Source organism: Acanthochromis polyacanthus, chromosome 8, assembly GCF_021347895.1.
Source record: "Acanthochromis polyacanthus isolate Apoly-LR-REF ecotype Palm Island chromosome 8, KAUST_Apoly_ChrSc, whole genome shotgun sequence".
In the NCBI taxonomy this organism is placed as follows: Eukaryota; Metazoa; Chordata; class Actinopteri; family Pomacentridae; genus Acanthochromis; species Acanthochromis polyacanthus.
In genome coordinates, this window is record NC_067120.1 from 19,833,247 (window position 1) to 19,842,213 (window position 8,967).

Consider the following 8,967-nt stretch of genomic DNA (forward strand, 5'->3'; position numbering starts at 1 on the left):
ATCATCTTGAGTAATTATTAAAGCACAAAGCACATTCTCAGATTTTAGCTTCATATATTAACATCTTATGGCTTCTTTCCTCTTCTATGACAGTAAAGTGTGGAGAAAACTCATGTTGGGTTTGTAGATCAAAATTTTTCATCATTTTCTGACCAAAAATTAATTGATCAGTGGATAAAATAATCCATGGAGTAATTGATAACAAAATTAATTGTATACTTTGAAGATGAAACTTAAATCTAATGCCCATGAATTGCAATCATCAGGTTTAATAAATGACTTCACAGCTGCAATCAATATTTGTAGATTAGCAGTGGGTCAGCTGACAAAAGACTCATGTGACTGCAGTCCTCCTCAGGCTAACATAGCAACTTTCACTTGGTTGTTTTGGTTTTACGGTCTGCTGCTTTACTATTTTGGGTGTCTCGCTGATCTCATTTCAAATCACAGAAGGCAGCTGCTCTAATAAACCCACTGTACACTATATGCCCTGCATTAAACAGCAAATGCAGTTAAAGGCCTCCTCTGGTGAAAAGCAAGTTGGTTTTTTTTATACCTTGTTAGCATTCATATGGTGTTCTTTATATGCCAAAAGACACAAGTAAATTGAACATTACATCAGACTCAAAGGGGAGGATTTCCACAATAAATCTACGTAAAGAAAAGAAATTACACTGAATGAAACTACAGCGTTTGTATGATCACCTGAAGAACACAGATTCAGACTTGCAGGGGTTCATAAAACCATTCCTGAGACATCAATCCTGTCAACTTGTAGAGTGGGCCTTTCTGTTAAATTACTCTTTTTTTGGAACCAGTTTTCTGTTTCAATATTATGACTCACCTTCGTGTTGTGTTAAGCTGTATTACAGTATTGGAGGAGAGTCCTAGGTGAGCTGGTGTGCTTGACCTGCAGTAGATAGTGGACAGATGGTTGGAGAAAGGACTTTAAGAAAGTTCCTTGAAGACGTTTCACCTCTCATCCAAGACGCTTCTTGAATGAGAGGTGAAACGTCTTCAAGGAACTTTCTTAAACTTTGGATAACCATGACCTGGATGAATGAGAACCTATACAGACATCATTTTTATTAGAAAAAGCTTCTAAATATGTAGTTTTGACACACAGAGGTGAGTTTTTAGGGGTTTAACCAAGCCCACTACAGCTCTCAAGAGGTGGTGGAGACCAAAACAGAACAATTTTGTGGATTATGATTAAAATTCAATATGTGTTTGAAAAGTGACTCCAAATGATAATTAATGTTTCTGCTGATTGTGTTAATAGGCAAGTGTTTGCCAACATGTTCAGCTTTATAAAGTGTGCAGCTAAAACTTGTTTTTGCTGCTCCTAAGCATGTGATAGCAGTAATAAAAAGTACATCAGTTAATGCAAGTTTTATACAGACATTCAAGAACAAAGAACAGAAAACAGTTTTGCAGGTCAGATTTAATTTCTCATCAGTGAGCATAAACCTAATATATAACTGAATAAATGAGTCACAAAGGTGATGAGTGAAACACATTTAACAAATCTTAACCCAACTAAGCATATATGGAAACAAGAAAATCACTCAGTACTTAGCCAAGACTGTTCAGTTGTATGATTTCCGATGGGAACAGTGGATTTGTAGTAGGATCGCAACCATGTGATCGCCAGCAGACACCAGAAGTAGTAGTGTTCACTTCTTGTCATGGTTACAGTGACGCTGTGTCGCTATCTCGCAATGATACAGAAATCTTCAACAAATCTGTGGGTCCAAACTATAAGCTGCATCACTGCCAAAATCTAATGAAGTGGTTCTTGTGTAATTTCTGATCTTCTCTGAAAATTTCATCTATATCCATTAGTCCGTCTTTGAGTAATGTTGCTAACAGATAACTCCACTGCATATCTTGGCGAGTAATTACAGGATGGAGTATCTTTGAAATCAAAATCTTGGCCACAATTAATTTGACAGACAAATTTAAGAGATACTTAAAAGGTTTATATCCTAAAAACGGCCGACATGTTTTCAGTCCTCTTACTGTGAAGTACTTATTGATTTTGGCCAAAGATCAAGTATTGATCAGGCTGTAATGCACGCATGAAACAAATGATTTCAAGCTATCTAATCATCCAAGAGTGAATCCAGCCTAAACTGAATTTGCCTCTCATTACAAGGCGAGGTAATGATTACCTGTCATTTCTGCAGACAGCTCAAGGTCTACCACCACTTTTCTCTTAAAATACACTGGTGGTGGTTGAACTTCTAAACTGCTGCTGACAAATAGTAAATTTGGTTCGACTGTGGAGTTTACCGCCACGTCAAAGGGAGCTGCAACAGCGCTGGAAAGAGAATACCCACAAAATGATGTGTACTCCCTGTATGTGGAAACACTGCAGCCGTGCAGCGTTCTGGGAGCTGAGTGCATGTGGGTACTTCTTTCTCAACAATGCTTATTTTGGGGTGTGGTATGATGGCCTCAGAGCACATTATTGCTCTTGCTGTACTGAAGCTGTAAAGCTCCAGTAAGGAGCAAGACTCAGTGTATGCATGTTTTTTCCTTTTAATATTCATCTCACTTTACCATTCGACTGAGGAAGTGTTTTCTGGTTAGTAAGTGCTGATTTGCCTCTTCAGCTACACTCAACAAAAATATAAATGCAACACTTTTGTTTTTGCTCCCATTTTTTATGAGATGAACTCAAAGATCTAAAACTTTTTCCACATACACAATATCACCACTTCTCTCAAATATTGGGCCTCATTCATGAACGCGTTCGTAGAAAAGTGTTCGTAAGAACGGCTTTAAGAACTCCCAAGAAAAAAGTACGTCGGATTCACGAAGCGTTCTTGACAAGCCAAATCTGTTCTTAGGAGGGAGATGCGTCGGATTCAAGAACAGTCTCTACGAACACCCTCCCCTCTCATTAACATGACATTTACATTGTATTGACTTGTAAATGTAAAAGGTACACCCTCTAAACTTCCTTATAAGGCAGCAGCAAGAGCGTGTTTGAGACACGTGAGCACTGGAGTGCAGGTGAAACTCCGCCCACCAGAGTGATGGTCATTTCTGCAGATGACAGAGCTTCAAACAGCCAATAAAGTCTGACCTGAGACAGCTAAACTTTTATACTCAGAAAGGGTGTGTGTCGTAATAAAACACCCTCTGCCTCTGCTGCAGTGACAGGTAAAACTGCCCAGGCCATGTCCGCCTTGTCTCCCCGGTCAGCGCGCGCGTGCACACCGGGGCGCGTGCACGTGGCGGCGGTCATCGCGCGTGCACGTCGTAGTGGTCATTGCGCTTGTACCTCCCACAGACCTCCAAACATGTTAATGTGACCAAGTCATAGACTGTATATATAGTGGACGTAGCATCTGGCTCCAGAATTGAAGCAAACCCGGAAGTGTCAAAAACTTGCAATATCCCGCCGTCTGCTAGGGTTGGCTCCAAAAAGCTTTTGCTCCATAGACCCCAAGGCATTTTTGGAAAAAATACAATTTGATAGACTGATTTTCTACAGCTCTGGATTTTTTCCCGTTAGTTTTCATGGTCAAAATGAGAGATCAGGTGGCCGATTTTAAAATAAATCAATACTGAATTTTAAATAAATCGTTAAAGTTGGCAGAGCCAGGGGGCGTGGCTATACTTGATAGACAGCAACAGAAGCCTCTGCGGTAAAACGTGGGCGGGATAAGAGAGTCCTCAGCCAATCCTGCCCCTAGTTGCTCTCCGGTCCAGTCTGTTTGATGACGCTTTTTACGTCACTGGCTCCAAAAAATCCAAAACGGCGACCAGGAAGTAGCAAAATCCGGGCTTCATTTTCTCGGCGTTGAAACCAACGAGTGACGTCACGGTAAGTTTACGCCTGGACCAAGTGCAGCTTCAGATCTAAAATCTGATTTTGAGTTTAACTGGCACTGAACTATAAAACCATTGATCACTAAAATTCACTTGAATAAATCTAGTTTTAAATTAAATAATTTGTGGTAATATTTGAATCATTTTAAGAAAGAAATAAAAATTTTTGGATCAGTTTTGACTGTAACAAAATTCTAAAAGAGCAGATTTTTTGTGCACAAGAGTACTCCTGAGTGTTCTTAGAATTTGTTCTTACTTTTAAGAGCAGGTCAGTTAAGAACACGTTCGTGAATGCCAAAAATCTTCTTAAAAAGGCTCTAAGAACAGATTTGTTCTTAAGAACGCTTCATGAATGAGGCCCATTGTTCACAAATCTGTCTAAATCTGTGATAGTGAGCACTTCTTTGCTGAGATAATCCATCCCACCTCACAGGTGTGCCAGATCAAGATGCTGATTAGACACCATGATTAGTGCACAGGTGTGCCTTAGACTGCCCACAATAAAAGGCCACTCTGAAAGGTGCAGTTTTATCACACAGCACAATGCCACAGATGTGGCCAGATTTGAGGGAGCATGCAATTGGCATGCTGACAGCAGGAATGTCAACCAGAGCTGTTGCTGGTGTATTGAATGTTCATTTCTCTACCATCAGCCGTCTCCAAAGGCGTTTCAGGGAATTTGGCAGTACATCCAACCAGCCTCACAACCACAGACCACGTGTAACCACACCAGCCCAGGACCTCCACATCCAGCATGTTCACCTCCAAGATCATCTGAGACCAGCCACTCGGACAGCTGCTGAAACAATGGGTTTGCATAACCAAAGAATTTCTGCACAAACTGTCAGAACCCGTCTCAGAGAAGCTCATCTGCATGCTCGTCGTCCTCATCGGGGTCTCGACCTGACTCCAGTTCGTCGTTGTAACCGACTTGAGTGGGCAAATGCTCACATTGGATGGCATCTGGCACGTTGGAGAGGTGTTCTCTTCACAGATGAATGCCGGTTTACACTGTTCAGGGCGGATGGCAGACAGCGTGTGTGGCATCATGTGGGTGAGCGGTTTTCTGATGTCAATTTTATTGATGGCATTTTGAATGCACAGAGATACCATGATGAGATCCTGAGGCCCATTATTGTGCCATACATCCAAGAACATCACCTCATGTTGCAGCAGGATAATGCACGGCCCCATGTTGCAAGGATCTGTACACAATTCTTGGAAGCTGAAAACATCCCAGTTCTTGCATGGCCAGCATACTCACCGGACATGTCACCCATTGACTATGTTTGGGATGCTCTGGATCGGCGTATATGACAGCGTGTACCAGTTCCCGCCAATATCCAGCAACTTTGCACAGCCATTGAAGAGGAGTGGACCCCCCCCAACCCATAAAACAAAACTGCACCTTTCAGAGTGGCCTTTTATTGTGGGCAGTCTTAGGCACACCTGTGCACTAATCATGGTGTCTAATCAGCATCTTGATAAGACACACCTGTGAGGTGGGATGGATTATCTCAGCAAAGGAGAAGTGCTCACTATCACAGATTAAGACAGATTTGTGAACAATATTTGAGAGAAATGGTGATATTGTGTATGTGGAAAAAGCTTTAGATCTTTGAGTTCATCTCATAAAAAATGGGAGCAAAAACAAAAGTGTTGCGTTTAGATTTTTGTTGAGTGTACATTCACAATGACTTTGAAACCCATTTGTCATTTTATCTGATAATAACTGTTGTGTTCAATGTTTCTCAATGCAGCCCAGTTTAGGGATCCCCATGACAGTTTTCATGTTTCTTGACCTACTTATAAGCCAGCTTAACACCATTACACGTGTCACTGCATCACAACCTCTGAATTCTACACCTGATGGCATGGAGACAGACGAAACAATAATATGCAAGACTCCGTTAGACTCAAGACCTTTAATTATCCACTTTACCACAAAAAACAAAGATGCTGCAACCAGTAAAATAAACATTGAAACAAGAATTCTATGCTATTTTGGTGCTACCGCTCAAGTCTGGGACCAAGTGCACGAATCTGAAATCTTTAACCACTCTTTATGAGATTTATTCTAATCTATATCCATATTTTATGGTTGACTGTGACGCCCAATGTAATAAACAAGCCGTAAGGAATGGTTCTTTAGTGAGAATTTTCTACTTGGAGAGACCTAAACTGGTAAGTCACTTTAATATTTACAATCTTGGATAAAAAGCTGCAGGATAAAGGTGACTAGCAGAACCTTGTACTGCACATGTGTTCATTTTTCAAAGGTTTTCAAGGTTTTCTGATTGAATTACACACAATATGTCACAGCTCAAGATAAGTTTCTGAATATACCAAGTCAACCTGTCAAACAGCTCCGAGGCCGGATTTAATCTGTAAATAGTCGAACTGTGTTTGCATTTTTCATCATTGTAATTGGTCAAAGTGACAGAGAAGAACTAATTCATCATCATGTTTCCATAGAGATGGCCTTGACAAAGAAAGATTTTAAGAGGAAAGTTTTATTAGTTTTCCTCAGATGTCTTCTATCATCGTCACTCATTTATCTACAAATAAAGTAGCAGTTTACCCCTATAGAGTCAGTTTAGGTAGACAGAACAAGCATGATTTAAATAAACCATTAGTCACTCATACACGGAAAAGAAATGATTTTGGTTAGAGCAAAGCTACAAGATGCACAAATGTTTGCGTTAAATCAAAAGCTGATAATAGGCCATTTAATATGTATAATGATAAATAAGATAGAGGATGTAGTTGCATTAGAATTAATAATGCAACACTACAATATTTAATTAATCATAATAAAACCTCCTGCAATGTTCTGCACCAGTAAAAGAAAAGGTAAGGAAAGTGTAAGAAGACTTCACATCAATTCCTACATAATTAATTCCTGCATTCGCAAAGAAAGAGCTGCGGTAAAAGTTACCCAGTGTGACAAATATTATCAATATGCAGACATTAGTCAGAATTTTGTCAGCTGAGAGGCATGTGTCAATTCATACATTTAGTAAACAGAAGAGATACTCGGGTTCTGTACTGAAGTAAGAGTAATAGTGTTTTGTTCTTAATGTGTACTCGTTTACAAGTTAGAATAAAAGTAGCTCAGCAAAAGTTAGAGCTGGTTTAAAAGTTAATCACATTAATAAAAGAAGTCAGTGCGATTCACAGATATTCATGAACTAATAATTACCTAATGACTCATTAATACAGGATCTCCCAGTTTGTTCTACAGTTACTCATCACTGTCTGCTATGTGGGAAGAATCAGTCAGAATCAGATTTACTGGACAAGTACATGAGCAGGATCTGAGTCAGGTTCTTCTTTGGTCTGATAGTTCATACACAAAAAACATCCATTTAAACAATGTCAACTGGTTATAATAAAAATAGAATGAGTGTTTCACTGGTATACAGCTATAAATATGTATAAGAGCAAGTTTAAAAGTGAACTAAAAGTTTGGTGCAAATTTTTCCAGATTCTTGTGACATAGGAGTACAGTTAAAGTTAGTCCTCCAGTGGGAATTATTAGGGATGTACTTACTGATTTATCAGTTATAAAGTCTATCTCTATATCTTTGAGATATTAAAATTAAGGAGGTTCATTGTCGTATGCACGGAATTACAATTACAGTGTACAATGAAATTCTTACTTTGCTGATCCTCCAAATGTACATAATGTAGAAAAACTAAAGCAGTTATAGAATAGAACAATACTTTGTTGATCCTTTATAGAAAATCACTTTGTTACAGCAGCATGATAACACGCAGAAAGCCGGATCAAACAGCAGCAGTGAGAGTAATCAGTATCAGAATCAGCTTTAATGACCAATTACATACACATCATACAAAGAATCTGGTTTTGGCTGTTGGTGTCACCCTGGGGATCGGGAAAGAGAAAAATAAAAAAAAAACTATAGAAAGAAGAAGAGGACAAAAATAGCAGGGATAAAAACAGATATAACACAATATATACAGATATTTACAAAGCTAGAAAAAATATATAAACACAGTAGTGCAAAATGATAATTGCTAGAGTGATAATACAGTGCGAAAGGCAGAGAACACTGTTCTCAGTGCAAAAAGCAATGTACATATCCACTGGTATATACACACGTGGACAAAATTGTTGGTACCCCTCAGTTAAAGAAGGAAAAACCCACAATTCTCACTGAAATCACTTGAAACTCACAAAAGTAACAATAAATAAAAATTGATTGAAAATTAAATCATCAAAATCAGCCATCACTTTTGAATTGTTGATTAACATAATTATTAAAAAAAACAAACTAATGAAATAGGGCTGGACAAAAACGATGGTACCCATAACTTAATATTTTGTTGCACAACCTTTTGAGGCAATCACTGCAATTAAACGATTTCTGTATTTGTCAATGAGCGTTCTGCAGCTGTCAACAGGTATTTTGGCCCACTCCTCATGAGCAAACAGCTCCAGTTGTCTCAGGTTTGATGGGTGTCTTCTCCACATGGCATGTTTCAGCTCCTTCCACATATGTTCAATGGGATTCAGATCTGGGCTCATAGAAGGCCACTTTAGAATAGTCCAACGCTTTTCTCTCAGCCATTCTTGGGTGTTTTTGGCTGTGTGTTTTGGATCGTTGTCCTGTTGGAAGACCCATGACCTGCGACTGAGACCAAGCTTTCTGACACTAGGCAGCACATTTCTCTCCAGAATGCCTTGATAGTCTTCAGATTTCATCGTACCTTGCACACTTTCAAGACACCCTGTGCCAGATGCAGCAAAGCAGCCCCAAAACATTACTGAGCCTCCTCCATGTTTCACCGTAGGGACAGTGTTCTTTTCTTCGTATGCTTGGTTTTTGAGTCTATGAACATAGAGTTGATGTGCCTTACCAAAAAGCTCCAGTTTGGTCTCATCTGTCCAAAGGACATTCTCCCAGAAGCTTTGTGGCTTGTCAACATGCATTTTTGCAAATTCCACTCTCGCTTTTTTATGAGTTTTTTTCAGCAGTGGTGTCCTCCTTGGTCGTCTCCCATGAAGTCCACTTTGGCTCAAACAACGACGAATGGTGCGATCTGACACTGATGTACCTTGGCCTTGGAGTTCACCTTTAATTTCTTTGGAGGTTGCTC